Source organism: Quercus robur, chromosome 4 (genome assembly GCF_932294415.1).
Source record: "Quercus robur chromosome 4, dhQueRobu3.1, whole genome shotgun sequence".
Classification (NCBI taxonomy): domain Eukaryota; kingdom Viridiplantae; phylum Streptophyta; class Magnoliopsida; order Fagales; family Fagaceae; genus Quercus; species Quercus robur.
Window position 1 is genome coordinate 68,840,138 of NC_065537.1, and position 21,862 is coordinate 68,861,999.

The window sequence follows — 21,862 nt, forward strand, 5'->3', positions numbered from 1 at the left end:
GACTGGGCAAGTGATCCGACTGATCGATGCTCTATCACAGGTTTCTGTTTCCTGTTAGGTACTTCTCTGGTCTCGCGGCGCAGCAAGAAGCAGGATGTGGTTTCCCGTTCCAGTACTGAGGCTGAGTATCGTGCCCTTGCCGACACCACTTGTGAGCTTGTTTGGCTTCGCTGGCTCTTGGCTGACATGGATGCTCCACAGCCCACTGCCACTCCTCTTTATTGTGACAATCGTAGTGCTATCTACATTGCTCATAATGATGTCTTCCATGAACGCACTAAACATATTGAGATCGACTGCCACATCACTCGCCAGCATCTCAAGAAAGGAAATCTCAAGTTATTCTCCATCTCCTCTGCTGACCAGCCTGCTGATATCTTTACCAAGACTCACCCGCCTGGTCGTCTTCGAGATCTTATATCCAAACTCCAGTTGGCTTCCTCCTTGCCACCTCGAGTTTGAGGGGGGATGTTAGTGTATAGCTTGTACTAGTTTAGCCCATTGGGCTTAGCCCAGTATACTGTACTTGTACTTTACTTCTTTTACTTGTACTGCACACATATCTAGCCTATATAAGGCTCTCTATTGTACATTGTTACATACACATCAATATACAGACTATTCAGTCTTTCTCATACTTTATATTCTTAACATTTGTAAAAGTGGCATTTGAACAAGGTCAAGAACAAAAAAATAAAGCCTTAGTAGCAATTGGAAGGAAGATTGTTGAAAAGTGTGATGGATTGCCTCTCGCTATAAGAACAATAGGAAGCCTATTGTACCTTAATACTTCTGAGATTGAGTGGTAATCCTTTTTAGATAATGAACTCTTAAAAATAGGTCAACAAGAAATAAGATCTCATCAACTCTTAGGTTGAGTTATGCTCATCTTCCATCACACTTGAAACAATGTTTTGCTTATTGTCAATTATTTTCAGAAGATCATAAGACTAGTGTATATACACTTATTAATCTTTGGACAGCACAAGGATTTATTGTGTTAGTAGGTCCAAGGCGGCGTTTTGAGGATGTTGGTAGAAAATATTTTATGGAATTACTTTGGAGGTCATTTTTCCACGATGTAAAAAATGATAAATTGGGCAATATAGAATCGTGTAAGATGCATGATCTCATGCACGATCTTGCAAGTCTTGTGTCTAAATCTGAAAGAGCCATATTAAATTCAAGTGGGGAAAATGTTATTGAAAAAGTTTGTCATGTATTATTTAATCTTGTGAATTCATCAATGCAATTTTCAATTCCCATGCCTGATGGAAGGAAGATACACACAGTTTTAGCATCTAGTGTAGGTGGAAACTTAGGTAACTTAATTTATGATGCACTCATTTCATATTTTAAGTATTTATGCGCGTTAGATTTGAGTAATCTAGGATTACTTGTAGTGCCACGTTCAATTGGAAAATTAAAACATTTAAGATACCTTGATCTTTCTAAAAATTATAATATTAAAATTCTTCCTAATTCTATTACTAAGATGCTGAATTTGCAAACGCTAATACTACAAGATTGTGGTTCGCTTAGAGAATTACCCAGGGGCATTAAAAAGTTGGTCAATCTCAGGTTTGTTGATATTACAGGTTGCAGCGACCAAATGACTAATATGCCCTTTAAAATCGGACACCATGCATACTTATCTTGAGACAACACTACCAGGGGTTGTTGTGAGAATGGAAGGTTCCAGGGGCCAAGTGGAAAAAGGCTATTGTGGTTTGTATAAGAAAAAAAAAGGCCGAATCCAGTGGGCCAAGTCAATTGAATGAACTCCGCAACCTGGGAGGAAATTTAAGAATTGAAAATCTAGGATATGGGAAAGATGAGGTGCGGGAATGTAAAGATGCAAATTTAAAGGATAAACAACATCTTCAACAACTTCTATTACAGTGGGATGCCTCCAAGTGGGATGGAGAAACCGAATGTTACGATGAAATGTCACTGTCCAAATCTTAAAGTGTTGAAATTGTGGTTTTATATGGGTGTGATAATTCCAATTTGGGTCTCTTCTCTCACTAATCTTGTTCATTTTGAATTATATGATAATAGGAGATTGCAACACCTCCCACCGTTAAATCAACTCCCTTTTCTCAAGTCTGTCACTCTTCAATGTATGGAAGCACTTGAATACATATGGATAGATGAAGACAGTGTTAGGAATGTGTTGGGTGCTTCCTCTTCTTCTTCTTCTTCTTCTTCTTCAAAAACACCATTCTTCCCATCCTTATCTTCTCTTAGAATAGAGGGATGCCCAAAACTGAAGGGATGGTGGAGGAATTCAGATGATGATAATGAGCCACACCATCTCTTACTTCCATCATTTCCTCCTTCTCTTTCTCATTTAGAGATTAACAGATACCCTAACCTAACTTCCATGCCCCCGTTTCCATACTTGAAAGAAAGCAAATGCAAAATTGCCTATAAATACAGCTGAATGATGCAGCTGAATCAAATGAAAAAATAAATACAATATCTGCTTTAATTAGACGGACCTGTTGACAAAAAAAATACATAGTTGTGAATGAAAAGTGAAAACCTTTGCTTTTTTCCTTCCTTCCCTCCACAGAGACCAGACCATTATAGATTAAAAGAATTACAGAAAAAGAGCATTTACCCGAAGTACAGAGTAAAGTTGGTTTGTGGGTTTTGCTCCCCAAATGTTGTAGAAACGACTGAGAAATAGAAAACTAATAGTATCAGTAAGCACAAATTAATACGAAGAAGCCACATTTCTCATTGAAGGGACTAGTAGGACATTACATTAGTTGGGTTTTTTTTTTTTTTTTTTTAATATTTGAAAACAAAATAGAATATATATATAGAGAGAGAGAGAGAGAGAGAGAGAGAGAGTCACAAATTCCATTAAACTGCAATGCTTCTAGTTTTTTAGTTATCTCGAAACCAAAGAAAAGAGAACTCACGTGACGTGCAAGTATAACGACGACCTCCCCAGAAAGAGAACCTGCAATTGCCTATATGATATTGAGGAGGTGTAGTTGGAAGGTATTGGAGCAGACAATGAAAATGAAAATGGGAGCAGCAACCACATCAACCTACTTTCCTCTCTCTCAATTACAGGTTTTGGAATTAGAGAAGATTAACGATTTTGAATCTCTTCCAGTGAAGGGGCTACGGAACCTCATTTCTCTACGGGAACTCCATATAAGATGGTGCTATGGACTGGGTTCTCTCCATTGGATAGGCATCCTCACATCACTACAAACCCTTGAAATCTGGGGATGTCCCAATCTGACATCACTTCCTCAAGAGATTCGCAATCTCACCTCTTTAAAAGAGAGTTGCGAATTTATGATTGTCCCCTTTTACGGCAAAGATGCGAGAGGCAAATAGGTGAAGATTGGCCCATCATTGCCCATGTCCCAAGCGTAATTATGGATTGGCAGAACCAGCAAGAAGTAACGATTTCTTCAGGTATGCATTTTATCTATCTTTTAATCCCAAGTTTAAAATCAACTACTGGTTTTTAAAGGTTTTTATATTTTGGACAACTTCTAAAAATATTCAACTTCTTTTCTTATGCAGAACCGAACCAATTTAAAACTTTCTTTCTTTCTTTTCGGTCTTCTTTTTCTTTTTCCTGTCTATAAAATGTTAATTAGACACATGATTTCTTCACAATGTAATTTGAACAAGAAAAATTAGGATAATGTAATCCATCCTGTTTTTTTTTTTTTTTCTTTCTTTTAATTCTAATGATTTATATCTTTGTACCTAAGAGCATGTTGATAATATGATGTTTGCATGGTTGCTTCTTAATTATTGCAGAATCTGAGTCAGTTTGTGAAGATGAGGACTTAACCTAGCAAATAGCACCATAGGAATCAGCTTATTTGACAGGTATTTTGTTGGTTCGCTCCCTTTTTCTGGGTCTATAAGATTGATTTAAAAATCCTCATTTTGAACGACTAATCTATAGAAAATAACTATATGGCCTTAAAATTAAGGCAAGCAGAGTCTTGGACTCAATGTTAATCATCCTTTTAAAAAAATAAAATAAAAAATTCCCTTTACTTTTTTTTTTTCTCAAAACTTTTATTAGATGCATGATTTCTTCAAATTATTTGAGAATAAAAAGGGATAATTGTAAATTTTTTTATTTGTTCTTTTATTCTAATGATTTATATCGTTGTATCTAAGCTTGTGTTGATGAAAAATATCATGAAATGACATATATGGTTGCTTCTTAATAATTGCAGAATCATAGAAAATTTGGTAGAATTTTGAAGGGAGGAGCATGACCAGGCAACTAACAACACATGGAATCAGCTTCTATAAAGGTATTTTAGCGGTTAATTTGTTTGTTTTTTTGGGGGAATATTTGTTTGCTTCCTCAAATGTTGGTGTGAAGACTGTCTTTTTAAAGTCAGAAGAACACAAGAATGACTGAACAAGTCTAATTTTTCGTACATGCACAAATTTTAAGGTAGACTGGATTGAATTTTTATCTGTTACTCAATTTAAAATTACTAATTAAGGTTTTACATTTCACTTTAATACCAATTAAGAGTTGAGCATATTTTCATTTTCTATGTCGTTGAAATTTTTTTCTATTTCTCTACCTGCTAAAGACACAGCCTTTTCTTCTTAACTTCTGGTTGTGCAGTCTCTATTCGAACATTGGGCAACCATACGCATGTTTCATTTTTGTAATCACTGGAAAGCATAGGGGGCAATTAGCATAATGGATGGATAGAGTGTATGGAGTTTTTAAGCCATAGAGAGGTAAAAGGAGTAAGGATGGTTGAGCTGTGATGGGTGAGAGAGGCAGTTTGATTAAATGTCCCAAAGGCAAAGTAATTTGCAGCAAACTGATGCAGTGGTAAGCAAATTCTTGCATTTTAATCATTCTTACCATATCATTTTTAAACTGCCAAAAGATAATATAGGTATCAACATCAACATTTTTCCTGTAGATCATTTAGATAATGAATTAAATACAATATGCCCCGGACTCATGAATCTATTTCTGATGGAGGTAAGGCCACACTTTAATAAATTAATGGTTTAATTGTCTGATTCTATATGTTGATCTCACCTATGGCGGGGTGGCTTGTATGCAGTCCTACTCTTTAGCACTTGCCGTTGAGTATAATCTTTTCTAACACTAAATGACATGCATTTTCTTACAAAAATGAGTGGAAATTGTTCCTCATTTTTATTAGTTTCATATAGAAATTACTGTTTTGAAGGTAGTTTCTTTTGTAATTTTAACCAAAAATGCATGTAGTGTATGTAATTTTGCACTTTAGACTAGTTCTATATTTCAGCCCTTTTTGTGCTTTGGAATCTAAAATTTCAAAGGAAGGATGCTAGTGCCAGGGGGCCCTCTTTTTTTTTTTTTCAAACCAACTCAAGGATGCAGTTGGTAAAAAGGAAATTGTTGAAAATGATCCCAAGGACTTTTATGTTTGCCTTAACATCTTACATATAAGAGTGGGTGGGAATAATCTAGTGTTTTTCAGTGACGCAAAAAGTGTTATCCAATTTCAAAGTCAAAGTCTGAGTGTTTTTTTATAAGGATAATTCAAAAAATTCTGGCTTAAAATTTTACATGTTGTCACTGGTAGGAAAAATTATTTAGATGCATGATTTCTTCAAATTATTAGGAGAATATAAAGGAATAACAGTAAATTCTTCTATTTGTTCTTTTATTCTAATGATTTTTATCATTGTATCTAAGCTTGTGCTAGTGAAATGACATATATAGTTGCTAATTGCAGAATCGTAGCAAATTTGGTAGAATTTTGAAGGGAGGAATATGACCAGGAAACTAACACGCCAGGGAATCAGCTTACTATAAAGGTATTTTGGGTTTTTTTTTTTTTTTTTTTTTGGGAGAATATTTGTTTGCTTCCTCACATGTTGGTGTGAAGACTTGACTTTTTTAAGTCAGAAGAACACAAGAATGACTTAACAAAGTCTAATTTTTCGTACATGCACAAATCTTAAAGTAGATTGGATTGAATTGAATTCTTATCTGTTAGTTAATTAAATATTACCAATTAAGGTTTGTCATTTCACTAGAATTCCAATGAAGACTTGAGAATGACATCTTTGTTCTTTTCATTTTCTATGTCTTTGAAATTTTTTCTATTTCTCTACCTCCTAAAGAAATAGCCTTTGCTTCTTAACTTTTGGTCGTGCAGTCTCTGTTCGAACATTGGGCAACATTACGCTTGTTCTTTTTTGTAATCACTGGAAAGCAGAGGGGTCGATCTGCATAATGGATGGATAGAGTGTGTGGAGGTTTTAGTTCAAAGAGAGGTAAAAGGGGTAAGAATGGTTGAGCTGTGAAGGGTAAGAGAGGCAGTTTGATTAAATTTCCCAAAGGTGGAGTAATTTGCTGCAAAGTGATGCAGAGGTGAGCAAATTCTAGCCTTTTAATTATTCTTACCATATTATTTTTGTGCCAACTGCCAAAAGATTATATAGGTATCAATCTCAGCATTCTTCCGTAGGTCATTTAGATAGGGAATTAAATACAATATGCCCCACACTCATGAATCCATTTCTGATGGAGGCAATGTCAGACGTTTAATAAATTAATGGTTTAATTGGCTGATTCTATATGTTGATCTCACCTCTGGAGGGGTGGCTTGTATGCAATCCTACTCTTTAGCTGCTGCCCTTGAGTATAATCTTTTCTAATACTAAATGACATGCATTTTCTTACAAAAATTAGTGGAAGTTGTTCCTCATTTTAATTGCTTTACTTTAGGTCAACTTTGTGCATATAGTTATTTATTCTTGTATTCAATTATTTTTTTTTTTCATATTATTTTTGGCCTTAGAGCTTGATATTCTCAAGTTTTACATATTTTAAAGCTTAATATAATCCATGCTAATTCTTCTGGTAAAGTTCTACCAACTAGCTAGGCTTATAGTATTTTTTAAATTGCTGATACTTTGTCTTTAGAGTAAAATCTAGTCTTTTTTTTTTTTCTTATTATTTTTCAGATTCAAGCATTTCATACTTCCTTGAAGAAGGCAAGAAAAATTCATTAGTGCAATGCCAAAATGTCAAATTTGTATTTCTATTTAACATTAATATCTAATGAGAAGATGGCAAACACCATAATACAACTTCCTCCATTTACTTTCCTCTCTCTACTCTACTACTCCCTTTGTTATTTAATTGTGTTTAATAGTTCACTCCTTTTCCCTTCTTTCCTGTCTTCCCCCCTGACCTTACTGTCATGAACTTTCCATTAATTTGTCTTAAGCAGGAGCTTCATCCTTTGCATATATATTTATTGGAGTTGTTCATGTATTAGAATGGTTTTGTTTAACTGCTCTTATTTTGGTCAGCATAGCCATAGATTATCTCATACATCTCTTATTGATTTATTTCTTTTTCTTCCCTGTTGATGACTGTTGCATTATGTTTTGTAGTTAAGATGGTAAGGGCCTCTATCCTCAGTTTGGAGACTATTTGCCTTAATGTCTTAAGGAGAGCCATTGTTTTGGGTTTAATGGAGAAGCAAATAGAGGTAAGTTGTAAGACTTTTGAGCAAAATGATAAAATTCTATGGAAATTGGTCAATATTTAATATGATATTTTAGCTATTGTTTCCTCTGTAGATGACAGTTCATCTAAGCATGCAATCTTTCTTATAACTCCTAATCTGTGTGACTTGAGCCTACACATTTGTTTGTGGTAAATTTTGAAATTCCTTTATATTTTTAAGTATCTGGGGGTTTTTATTAGATTTTTTTAATTATTATGGATTACGGCAAGGAACAAACATAACTTAAAATTCAGACCTTGTTCAAATTGTGCCAAATTTGTAAACTCAGTTGTAATCATTTTTTCTTTTTTATTTGCATTTAGTAATTCTCCTTATATTCTGTTTTTTTACTGTATTTCCAAAGGACTTTAGCTGAGTGCATGGTTTTTTCATATATATGGAGAAGAAAAGGATAATGTAACTTGATTCTCTTCTCCTAAAAATTTACATCTTTGTACCTAAAAATTAGTTAAGAAGGTGATGTATTTGGTTGCTTTGCTGATAATTACAAAAATGGAGAAGATATTTTTAACACTTGGAGTACCATACCAACTAACAGTCTAACACTACAAGACTTTGCTTATATTAAGGTATTATGTTCAGTCACAGTTTTCCCTTATATATAAGCTTTCAACATGTTTGTATTGCACAATGTCATTTTAGTAACTAGTAATACTAATAACTAATGGCTTACATAGTTTATACAATGTCATAATATATAATTTGGTTGAATAAATTCCTCTTTTTCTCAAATTTTGTTTTGAGAATTCGTCCAAGTCAAAAGCATAAATGATTTTGAGTCTAGTGTATCAAGACATGCACAATTCCAAGGTCAATGATCTAATATATAAAAATCTCCATCCAAATTGCATTTCTTGTCTCTCAATTTTATATATATAAACCAATAAGATTTTTAGGTATCTATCATTTTTCATACCTTTCCCCCCACCCTTTTTTTTATAAGTCAGGCTACTAATGCTCAAACCACCTGACTTCTGGATCTTCTTATTTACAAGTTTTTTAATTTGCTTGGATCTTGCTGCAGCCTTCTACTGCTGGAGCCTGTTCCTCATCTCCAAATATTTGGAAGGTAAAAGATTTCCATCATTTGATTGTGATATGCTTCTTATTGTTGTCCTACCAAAACAAAATTCTTTCTTTCAGTACACACATAATCCTTTATTTACATGTTGAATCATTGATGAGAAGACTGACTTTGAAGTCAAAGAAGAATGAGAGAATGAGTCAATGACTGAATGAATCTAATTTGTTCATTAATGCACAAATTCAAAGGTAGATTGGATTGCATTTTTATCTATTACTCAATTGAAAATTACCAATTAAGATTTTTCTTTTTGCTTGAATACCAATTAAGATTAGAGGATACTGTTATTTTTCTTACTTTACCCACTTTTATAATATAGGTTGTTCTGCTCAAAACAAGATCCAAGTTTATGAACTTTTGGTTTTTCCAATGGTTGGTAATTTGGCACTTTCTCTCTCTGCTAAAGCTGTGGCCCTTGCTTCTTGAATTTTGGCCGTGGAGTCCCTGTGTGAACAGGAGGCAGCAAAAACATGAGAATAGGAGGGAAAGAACATAAGAGTGGAATCCAACTACATATTTAACTTCTCAATCATTTGACTTCTCACACAGAACAAATTAAGCCAGGGACAATCCTACCCTGTTCAAAACTTTTTGGCCCGGAAATTGTGTAACAAGTAGTGAACTCGATGGTAATCATCTTTCTCTTTAAAAAAAATTTCTGGAAATCTCTTTTTGTTTTGTTTCGTTTCTGTATGTTCAAAGGCTACTATTGCATATATGACTTCTTCACATATATGGAGAAGAAAGGATAGCCTTTATATCTTTGTACCTACATTTGACTTTATGTTATGGTGATGTACTTGGTTGCATTGCGGACAATTGTAGAAATAGAGAAAAACTTATACCACTTGAGGGGAGTATCTACCATGCCAACTAACATTGCAGGAGTTATCTTTTTAAATGGATATAAGCTTAAAACATGTTCTTATGTATACTAGAAATTGATTTGCACAATGTGATTGGGTAATTGGTAAACAACTAATGAATTATGTAGTTTCTGGGTCAAGACAAAAAAGCTGAATAATTTGTTCTTTTTCCAAATGTTTTCTGAGAATTCATTTAAGTCAAAAGTATAAAATGAGATAGAGTCTAGTTGGTTTATTTAATCTAGTGTGTCTGGACATGCACAAATCCAATGGTAAATTATCTAACAGATTTCAGAAAACCCTCTTTTTCTTACTTCTTTAAGTTTTATTTTATTGTGGATTATTAATGCTCAAAGAAGCATTAATAACTTTGGCTAATAACATAGGAACTTTTCATTATCTATGTGGTTGGTGTTTTGTTTATTTGTCTACCTCCTAATGCCCATTTGGTTCTTAAAATTTTGTTGTGCAGATTTTGTTTGAATATTGGGCAGCATTGCGCATGTTCTTTTCTCTAATCACTGCGAAGACGAGGAGGCCAGCATGTAGGCCCCCCACATGAGTATGAGGGATAGAGTTTGTGGAATTTTTAAGCCATAGAGAGGTAGAACGAGTAAGGATGGTTGAGACGTAATAGGTAAGAGAAGCAGTTTGATTAAATATCCCAAAAATGGAGTAATTCACTGCAAAGCAATGCAGAGGTAAGAAAATTCTAGCCTTTGAACTATTCTTACCTTATCATTTTTGTTCCAACTGCCAGAAGATTATTTAGGAACCAATATGAAAATTCTTCTTGTAGATCATTTAGAATGGTGAATTAAATACATTGTGCCACACATTTAATAAATTAATGGTTTAATTGGCTGGTTCGATTTTGAAATATTTAAGGGTTATTATCTAGTACTGATCTTACCAAGGAAGGGGTAGCTTGATATAGTCCTACTCTTTAGAACTTGCCCTCAAGTATACTCTTTTTTAACACTAAAAGACATGCATTTTGTTACAAAAATTAGCGGAAGTTGTTTCTAATTTTTGATAGTTTTTTAAAGATGTTGTTGTTTGAATTGAAGGTAGTTTCTTTTGTAATTATATTTAGAGATCCATATTGTGTGGTAATTACGCATTTTAGACTAGTTCTGTATGTCAACCTTTTTTGTGATCTGAAAGCTAAAATTAAGGACCACTAAATGATTAATCAATGCAAAGGAAGGGTACAAGTGCCATGAGATTAACATATTTTCGCAAAGGAAATATACATGTGATTTTGTAGTATACTAATTAAGTTGCACACTTCACAAGCTATCAAATGTAATTTTGTTCTATCTACGTCATTTCATTTGTAGAATGGATTGCGGCACTAAATTATAGGGCTTAGGTATTGATGCAATTCACTTAGATGTACCTGAAACTTTTATACACATGCAATGGATTCCCTTTTGTGCAGATGCTAGGTGTGTGTTTCATGCTCTAGTATCAGTTTCCCAATAATATTCGTTCTCTTTTGCAGTTTGGATGGAGATCACTATGTCGTCTTTGAAGTTAGTGTGAAATGTGAAGGTGATCCATATCTTTGTGTATTCTAGAAAAGGAGCATTTTCCTGAAGGGACTAGAATTAGGGAGAGAGATTATGTCCCTGGTTGACTTCCATTCAAATGAAATACCTTTTTTTTTAAAACCTGAATTCTCCTATTAATTTTTGTTCTTATTGGAGAATCTTGGAATTTCCTTCATAGGTGATATTGCCACTCAGTGAAACTATTAATCAATGAAGAGTGGGTGATTAAAGCTTCGTCCTACCATATGCCCTGCACAAGCAAATTTTTGGAAGCCATGAGAACATGCATTTGGGTTAAAATAAAAGTGGCTATGGAACTTACATATTCTTCACAGCAATTGAAGTTAAATTTTACTGTAAGAAACAGAACTCTGGAAGAGTTCAACTCCCCTCCCCTACTTCCTGCTATGGGGGTTATATTGATGAGAATACATATGTAAGGCTTTAGTGCAAAATTTACCCTTTTTTTGTACTTCATTGAACAAGGCAGGAAAAATTCACAAGTGCAATGCTGACTTGTCAAATGTATATTTCTTTTTACAACAAAATCTAGTGAGGAGAGGGAAAACACCATAATAAAATTTCCTCCTTTATTTTCCTCTTTATTTACTCTACTACTACCATTGTGTTTTAATTGTGTTGAATACTTCCCTTCTTGCCTGTCTCACCTCCTGACCTTACTCTCATGAACTAATTATTGTTTTGTCTGAAGCAATAGTTTCATCCTTTGCATATATGCTTGCTGGAGTTGTAAACTAATTAGAATGGTTTTGTTAATGGTTCTTATTTTGGTCAGCATAGTCAGTTTATCTTATGAAGCTATAGTTGATTTCTTTCTTTTTCTTCCTTCTTGATGACTGCTTTCATTATGTTTTGTAGTTAAGATAGTAAAGCCTCTATTCTCATTTTGCAGATTATTTGCCTCTATGCCTTGAGGAGAGCCATTGTTTTGGGTTAATAGAGTGGGAAACAGAGAGGTAAGCTATAATATTTTTGAGCAAAATGATAAAAGCCTATGAAAATTTGTCAGTATTTGATATGATATTTTAACTATTGTTTGCTCTGCAGATGACGGTTCCACTAAGCATGTAGCCTGACTCATAACTCCTTTTTCTGTGAGAGTTGAACCTACATGCTTCTTTGTGGTAAATTTGGCAATTTCTTTATATTTTTAAGTATCTGGGTTTTTTAGTTTAGATTATTTAAAAAAAATTATTATGTCTCCTTACATTGTGGATTGTAAAGTTGCTCTAATGCATAACCATATTTATAGGTATTTAAAGACAATAACATATTTCTCTATTCCCTCTCTTATTGTTGGTAGGGATGTCAGCTATATTATATGGCTGTGAAGTTCCCCATAATGGTTATCGAATGGGGACTATTCAGCACTAAAAAGACTTGCAGAAATTTACACATTCTTGAATCTAGCTATCACAAAAAGATGTTTAATGATGTGGGCTGGTCATGTTTTTCCTTTTGGTGAAGTACCAATCATCTTCAACAGATTTGGTAGATAAACGAGGACAATTGAGTAGATTTAGTCATTTCAACTGGAATGTTGAAATCATAATTCTCAACTTGTTGAAATATTTTGTCAGCTAAACTATCAAATATTTTATTTCTTCTTCAAATTGTATGATTTGGGTGGCTAACTTATTGGGTTCCTCATGCAATTATTGAACAAAGAAGCAAAAAACTGGGAGAAATTGATTAAGAGGAAAAACAGAAAAGGAATTCTATTATTTCTGCAAAATGACTAATTCAGTTACATCACTGAGCTCTGCTATGCTTATATACATAATCAGAGATAGAGAGAGGGCTTAAATCACGGAGGTAGTTACAACTAATTAACCACTATTAACACGTTTGAAATAACTACATTTGGGAGCTAAATATCTGACTGACTCAAACGCTGCGTTTTGGCCTTGAATCATAGACAGACTTAGATAAAACGACAATGTTTTGGTTTTAATGATACGGTGCGTTTAGCTTCTCAACATGACACCGTTTTCATCTGCCCTTTTGCTAGTCTAAGAGATGTTCCAGCAGCTGAAGGTTCTTCATCACTAGAGATGGCTTCCTCTACGGTCTTCTGCTCTTCAATTATAATTAGCGTGGTTTTTGTACTTGTTTGCGAATTAATGTTTGGAGTTTTTTCTTTTTTATCTTCTGCGGATGGATACTTTGGAAAGAAATGTAATATATCTATAAAGTTAAGAAATTTAAGCAAATCATTCGCCATTTATTTTTTTTTATATAATAATCCAGTAAGCTTCTACCTATTCCATCTAGTGAAGAATCTTGCCGATGATGCATCTTGCTAATTTTAATTAAATGAACTGGGTGCATTGCATGCAGTCGTCTTTTGGAGGCAAATTTGGTCTTTGATGGTGGAAAAAAATAGAAAGTGCAAAATTTAAGAGGCAAATTATAGATACAACTTTTGTGATATACTCTTAAAACATGGAATTATCCTATGTTTTATATTTTGTAATGCTTATTTCCCTTTGCTTAGCTCTGTCATTCTCCAAAAAAAAAAAAAAAAGCTCCGTGAGGCATTGTCATTAGCTTTAACTCAAGTATTTTATTTATAGCAAGAAGTTCTATTAGCTATGTTTGTTAGCTAATTTGTAGATTATATTTGGTTGGAAATTTCTCCACTTTGGCTGAAGTATCTTTTGTGAGAGAACTCCCTCGTCTAATCAATGAGCACCTTTTATTTTTTTTTGATAAACAGTAAGCACCTTTTTATATGCCATGGAACAGTAGAGAACTAAATGTGTCATTAAAGTTGACAATATTATAAGGAATCTAAAGTTACTTTATACGCTTCTCTAATGCCTAGAATATACGGTGAATATTTTCTATTTAATTTTTCTTAAATTTATTTATTTTTGGTAAATAATAATTACCTGTTACCTATATATAACTAGTAGTTTATACACCTTTAAATTTGTAAAACTTAATTTGAACTATCGAATTATCAAAATCTGAACTAGGAAATAACTCTCTTTTAATTGCTAATGATCATTTTCATGTATAATGCATGATCATTGTATTTCTTTTCCCAACATGTATTTTATTTTATTTATTTTTTAAAACCAACTTCAAAAAGCTAAATTTTTTTTTTTGACAATATTAATTAAAACTTTTCAAAAGTATAAAATCTAAATTTCTTATATTACCTATTATTATTTTATTTTAAAATGTAATAAAATTTTAATCAAAAATCAAATCACTCATACTTTTTTTTTTTTTTGCTAGGTATAGTAGATTTAAATCTATGTTGCTTACTCTACGACAACGATAATAATGCAAGTATATTTTAAGCAGAGCTAACTTAAACCAAGTTTCACTCGTAACTTAAATTATATAATACATATTACATAGAGCAGTCCGATAATAACACCAACCCAAAGGTCCCCCATTCACCACGAGTTAGCTAGCCCAGTTTTTCTGTTACTCACACTATTCTTGGCTTCATCAACTTCAAGCCCAACAACAAAAACCAAACGTTCAAACCTCCATGACGTGTTAGATATCCATTGGCTAATTCATGCATGTATGTGTGCCGGCCATATGATGATAAGCATGTGAATCTACTATCTAATGATTAAAATAACAATCAAATCTATGCTAGACTCTGCCATTACTAAGAGGGATTGTCCCTCTCACTATAAACACATTATCTACAGTACTTCTCACTCGCTACAAACCATTCTGCTTAGGCATGTGAATAAATAACTCATGTTCATTACTTTCATATACATTTATAATTCCCAGAAGTAATGACATTCACAATTACCTAAATTCACTTAATACAAGTTCACCACCACTAAAATCAATAAATGGTTTTTAAGAAACCGTTTCAGAGACCAATGTCTCATTCAAGAAGACACACACAGGATTTGTTTCTTACAAATTGAAAGTCTTTTGTTTGAATCTATTCTTGGTGGCAAACATATTGACGTAACTGGAGATTTCCATATATAAAGCCAGTTTTAAGCCATCAATAAAAATAAAATTAATAAAAGTGAACAATCTGACAGTTAAGTTTGTCATGGTTTGTTATTACAGAACATTGGGTCTGTTTAATTAGTTTGTTAGAATTCAGTTTTGCTTCTGTTGTAGGTTATGGTTACAAGTGTAAGTTGTTCCGTTTGGATTATGTTAAGCGGAACAGCTAGCGATGTATTTATTAACTATTCTTCAGTGAAATCTATGATTAAGTGAACTGCTATAACACATAATACAAACAAGAAGCAAAAGCTCTTTCATTTTATATATAATAAATTAATAATTAGTACGAAGATAAAAAAGATATGTTTTTATTTTTATTTTAATAAGTTGATAAGAATATATATTAGTTTTTACTTATTGTAGTTATCATATTTTATTCACTTGCTCCTATGAGCCTACTCATTTCTGGATTGAGATCCGGTATTGCACCTAATGCAATCTTTCTCAATAGCTGATATTAAGAATAAAAAAAAGCAATTTTTAATTCAACCATTAAATAAAAAATTTAAAAATAATAAAAGAATTAAAGGTTTACAAGGTGTATATATATTTGGTGAGAGGGAATAGAGGTACTGCACCTAATCTTAATCCCTCAATTTTAATAGTACTCAGCCAAAAAAAAAGAAAAAAAAAATACTCATTTGTAACAGTGATCCCTATTCTCTTAAGCTCCAATTAAGTCTTCATTTTTCAACAATAATCCTTACCGTCTTGTGAGTGTTGCATGCATACAAAGCATAAATTACAATATGAGCTTTCTGTTCATTTTTCCGTTTCCATTACTTTTCACTCGTTTGATCAGATTCTGAGTGCAAATCGGATGGCTTTAATCCACCAATAAGAACTAAGAAGTCACCCCAACCTTAAAACATCACATGCAGAATGACAAAGTTTTAAGTGCTATATATGTTATATAGCAATTTTAACTTTCAATTTTACCATTGACAACTTAATTATTAAATACATGAATTATACATAAAGAAATTTGAATTTACTTGTGAGATATATTATTAATTATGGGACGCCACAAAATATGGTCATCTTTGAAAATCCAATTAATATAGAGTACTTTAGGTGGATTGGTACCTCCCAAGCACAGGATATTATTAGGTACTCCTGGAGTATACTTCCTTCCTCTCACATAAAGATGAGCCCTATGGTGGATGGGATCTACCCCTATTTGAGAGGGAGAGAGTATACTTCTGGAGTACCCAATAAATTTCCTCCAAGCACTTGGCATAAATTTGATACTTCATGCTTAGCATATTTAGTAAGAAATATTTCTAACCATTTCCAAAAAGATTAAAAAAAATTATTTGATAAATCTTTTAACTTATCATTTTATTTTACTTGAGAAGTCAATACTCATTTTTCATTAGTTTTATTTGAGTTTAAATTGAGAATGATGGCTCTGAAAAATTATACATTTTTATTTGAAAGATAATGCATATATATTAAATGATATTTTCTTAAAAAGTTTATTTTCTAAATAGGACCAATAATATAAGATAAGGAGTACCATATAGTATATAGTAAAAAATTAGGTCTTATGTGAGTTTGTATCATATGATTCAACATAAGTGTTACACTTCCTATGAATGAGTTGGCTATGACATGCTTTTTTATATAGCGTGCATTGAAGTATATTAACAATATTGTCCTAACATAATATTCTAGGTGAAACCCTCTATATCAAGATTTCAATCATTTTAAAATAAAATGCCTATTACTGAAATTTGTTAGCAATTTAAAAGAAGTTTATTTATTTTAAATTATTTTATTCATCTACCATAGTTTGTAATTTTAATAATAAGAGTCTATATGCCTTGAGTTTTATTTGTATTATCATCATGTAATGCAAGTAAATTAAAATTATTGAAAGAATTTGCTATATGTGAGACTTTATAATTGGTCTGTTTGTTTTAGCTTATTTTCTAACGTATCTTGTTTATTTTGCCTAGTCCTTCTTAAAACCTGATTTTATAAAGAAAAAATTACAACTGTACTTTTGTATAATTTAGTGCATTCTCATTCCGGCGGTGTTCCAAATTATAGTTTTTGGCTATTATAGAGGATAAAAGAATAGTACTCTAATACTTCAGAAAAAAAAAGTACTATAAAAATTGTTCGTTTAGATCACTGTAACATGATGATGTATTGCAAATGAAGTGACTTTTTGTTCTTGTAAATTTTTTATTTTTAAAACAAAAATTGATGTCAATACTCTTACTTAAATTTTTTTTTTTAAACATATCCAATGAAAATAAGCTAATTGAGTGGACCATATCCCATTCTCAAAAAAAAGTAGACCATATCCAATTTCAAGAGAGTTTAAAATACTATGCCCATAAAAACTCATTTAAAAATAATAAAGTCTATGGAGTGGTACTTTCGTACTCTTATAGTCTTAAGTTTTAACCTAACCAAAGTATTGGCAATTTGCAACCATTTATTCACCCACTACATTTATTGCCGTGGGTACACATTTCTGATTCCACCTACCGAAATTTATTGAGTCCAAATCTTTTGTCTCACTTTTTCTGCTCCACTCTATACTCCACTAATAAAAACATGTCATGTGTTCACCTAATTAATTAAATACTATCATTATGGACTTATTAATACTACCGTTATTAATTAATAGTAGTATTTAATTAATCAGGTGAACACGTGGTAAGAGAGTGGAACAGAAAAAGTGGGATAGAAGATTTGGACTCCATTTTAAGTAGAGTTTGAGATATATTTTTATCAAGTTGTTCTCAAGTTTTTTTCCTTGTTAAACATAAAATTTAATAGTATTTTTGAACCACATAAAAGTTCAGTCCAAATAAAAAAAAAAAAAATCATTTTATAGATTGTATAGATATAATCGGTGAACTACGGTATAATTAAAATATAACATTTCTTTATTTCTTTCTTCTTTACGCCCTTTTTTTAATTAAACAATTACAGATGTAATTAAAATTTGTGAATCATAATTGAAGCCTCTCAGCTTTGATGTCGATTGTACATTTTTTTTCTTCTTCATTTTTGCATAGAAAGTTTTGGTTGGATAATTTTTTTTTTTAATGTGTATTTGTTTGTGTTCTGGTGTAATCTTTTTGTTTAAATCCTTTTTTAATTTTAAATAATATTTTTTTCATTTTGGTTTTTTTAGATGTTGATTTTTAAAATTTTTGTAATATATTAAATTAAAAAATCAAAATTATGTCATTATAGGAGACACTAACGACATGATTCTATCAACCACAATAAGAGGACAACATTGAATAAATTTAAAAGTTAGATGACTAAATTGAAAAGCAAAATTGAAATTAACAGATTAAATTAAATTTTCAGACAAAGTAAAACGTGCTAATTGTAATTTAGCTCAAAAAAAAAAAAGCATAAATGGACAATCATACAGTAATAGGATGTGTTTATTTATCTTAGCAAACAAAAAAAAAACAAAAAAAACCAAACACTAACCTAACAGAAACATGTTTTGTATATATGTTTTACTTTTATAATCTTTTTTTTTGGGTAAAAAAAAAACGAGAGTAGAGGGGCGATCAATGTGGCTTCCCTATCTGAGCGTGACCATAATAGCACCTTATTTGCTTTATAGAGAGACCCCATACTCCCTGTTTGTGAGAAACTCACTTATTATCATTTGAATCGTTTGGGGTGAAGATGGGATATAAGAAGCACCAACACACAACTAGTTGTTAGCTACCAGTGCAATGCACAGGAATGTTTAAGATAAAATAATTTTAAAAGTTATCATAAAAGTATTATGTGTAATATAATTTGTCTCACCCTCTCTTTTGAGTTAGAGCATCCACAATAATGGTGCTAAAAAACTATTTTTAGCATCACCCTATACAAAAAGTGTGCTGCAATATTAGTGGTATATGTAAATTTTTTACCTAAATTGCTACAGTGCACAACTATATAGGCTGTGCATTGTAGCTGAAATCTAAAAAAAAATTACTTTTTTATTCTAACTCCGTTCATTATATTATTATTTTTTTCTATTTATTTTATCTCACCGCTGTCTCAACTCTCAACTCTCACCTCTCTGCCTCATTGCTGCCGGTCCACCCGAAGCTCAACGTCACCGGCCCACGCCCTTGACCCACTCCATCGAACCAAAATACACAAATTTGTATTCACACAGGAAAAACTACTAATCTCATTTTCTCAATTCTGGTGGGAGCCCAACTTTATTTTATTATTTTTATGTCACATACTATAAAACATTTAAAAATATTTTCAATTGAAAACGTTTATGGTTCGTTGGGTAACGTAGTTCTACTAATATTGTTTGTATTTTTTAAAAATATGTATGAGTGAAAAAATATATGAAGATACGTGTAATATTGTTTAAAAATTAAAATTTGTTGTTTAAGTTGTGATACCAAATGAGCTCTTACATTTAGAAAACATTTCAAACTTAACAAAAAAAGTGAAAGGATCTATCTAATACGTGTTTAAATAACAGTTTTTAATCCTTTTAAAAATATGTATGGTTAAAAAATGGTGTAAAAACACATATAATATTCTTTAAAAATTAAAATTATGTGTTGCGTAACAAACGGAGCCAAAATTGTTTCGAGGCATTTTTTATTTTTCATACCGCGAATGAGAGCAAGAAGAGTACAAAGTGCAGAAGAGAAGCACGTTTTGTGCGTAAGACTACTCTTTTTTTAGTTTTTTGAGAATGCTTTTTTTTTAGTTGAAAGTTGAAAATACATCTTTCAGACCTTTTTCAGATGTCAGTAATCAGTAAAATTAAACAGTGTGTAAGACTGAGGACAACTACTACTAGCCCCCGACTCGACCTCCGTGCCAAGAACGCTCTTAATTTAATGGGAACTCGTTGATTAACGTTTCATTAATTAGTAGTTAATTTAAGCCTTGAAAGTATATATTTATAAACTGGACACAGTACAACAATTGCAGCGATCTCTCTCATCACTTTCACTACTCCACAAACCCATCTACGTGCTATTCCTGAAAGAAAGAGAAACTATGGCGGAAGGAGCTTTGTTCTATCTTGCTGGGAAAGTCATTAATGTGCTCGGCTCTTTCACTGCTGAAGAGGTCAAACTGGCCTGTTGTGTCAAAACTGAGATTGAAAATCTGAAGAGCACAGTCTCCATGATCCAAGCTGTGATTCTAGATGCGGAAAAGCAGAGTTCTCATAACCATCTGATCGAAGTCTGGCTCAGTATGCTCAAAGAAGTCTGGCTTAGTATGCTCAAATAAAAGGAAACTTAAACGGCTTAAAAAGAGATACTTGGAAAACGCACAGTATCTCTTTTTTAGCCTTTTAAGTTTTCCTTTTATTTGCGAGAGGCTATAGCGTTTTCTGGTTCGGTTGTTAAACTCATCTGTGACAAATGGCCAATAATCTTTCTTCATTTTCCCATTAGGAGTGTTCCCTTTAGCTGCTTCTTCTAACAAAAAATCAATGAGAGAATGGCTGAATGAGAAGACTGACTTTGAAGTCAAGAGAAGAATGAGAGAATGGCTGAATGAGTCTAATTTGTTCATTCATGCACAAATTCAAGGGTGATTGAATTTTTATCTGTTACTCAATTGAAAATTACCAATTAAGATTAGAGGATGCTCTTATTTTTCTTACTGTGTCCATTTTTATATGATAGGTTGTTCTGCTCAAAACAAAACCCAAGTTTAAGAACGTTTGGTTTTTCCATTGGTTGGTAATTTGGCACTTCCTCTCTCTTCTAAAGCCGTGGTCCTTTCTTCTTGAATTTTGACTGTCGAGACAAAATTCAGGAACCTGCCCTGTTCAAAACTCTCTGGGCTTGAAATCGTGTAACAAGTCGTGGACTCAATGGTAATCATCTTCTCTCTTTCTTTTAAAATTGAGGGAAATCTCTTTCTGTTTTGTTTCCTTTCTGTATGTTCAAAGGCCTGCTGTTGCGCAGAACAGATAGAGTTTATATCTTTGTACCTACAATTGACTCAATGGTGATGTACTTGGTTGCTTCGCTGACAATTGCAGAAATAGAGAAACTTTTACTACTTGAGGGGAGTGTCTACCATGCCAGCTAACAATGAAGGAGTTATCTGTAGGGAATTTTAACCAAAAATCCCAACCTGTGAGAAACAAAACAAATAGAGAAAACACACGTCAAAGAAAATAATCACACGCACAAGACAATATTTACGTGGTTCGGCAATTTGCCTACGTCCACGGAGTTGCAGGGATTTCACTATTATCAGGGAAAATACAATAGTGCACAAGAACACTCTCAAGAAACCCAAATCCCAATTACACCCTAGCACTCTCTCACAGAAAAAATAAGAATAGAAGTTGACTGCCTCTCTTTTCTCTATTTTCTCTCATGCGGCTTGCTCACTAGGTTAATTGGAATTTCTTTATGTTTAATCTCTACACTTTTGCCGCATATAATAAAGCATATATATATATGTTACTTTATGAAAGTCGGCACAAGTGGGATTCCTTTTTCAACTTGTATTAGGTCACTTTTATGGCCGGATTGGGCTTGGTTGGGCCTTATGGGCTTGTGGTAAAATTCAAGCCACACTAACAAATCTCCACCTTGGCTTGAATTGATCAAGCTACACTAGCAAACTTCTCCATCAGCTCCACCTTAGCCCTTAAGGGCTCACAAGCTGCAAACATTAGCCACAATCCTCCATAATACAGTCCCTCATCCCTGCAACTCATCCTCCTGTCCTCAAGCTAGAAGACCAATTGAAGCTGCGCACAGCTTCAACTTCTCAATAGTGACACCC

General features: G+C 32.7%; 1 protein-coding gene across 10 annotated transcripts in view; it reads left to right on the forward strand.

Annotated features, from left to right (window-relative positions):
- LOC126724199 (putative disease resistance protein RGA4) overlaps positions 1–21,862 on the forward strand; it is a 142,698-nt gene that overhangs the window by 112,235 nt on the left and 8,601 nt on the right. For all 10 annotated transcript variants that reach the window (XR_007654742.1, XR_007654741.1, XR_007654743.1 and 7 more), the window contains 8 exons: positions 4,756–4,852; positions 5,754–5,835; positions 6,180–6,394; positions 7,426–7,523; positions 7,615–7,690; positions 8,558–8,631; positions 8,706–8,834; positions 20,743–20,936. The gene's annotated coding sequence lies outside the window, so the exon portion shown is untranslated. The remainder of the gene's footprint in view (positions 1–4,755; positions 4,853–5,753; positions 5,836–6,179; positions 6,395–7,425; positions 7,524–7,614; positions 7,691–8,557; positions 8,632–8,705; positions 8,835–20,742; positions 20,937–21,862) is intronic.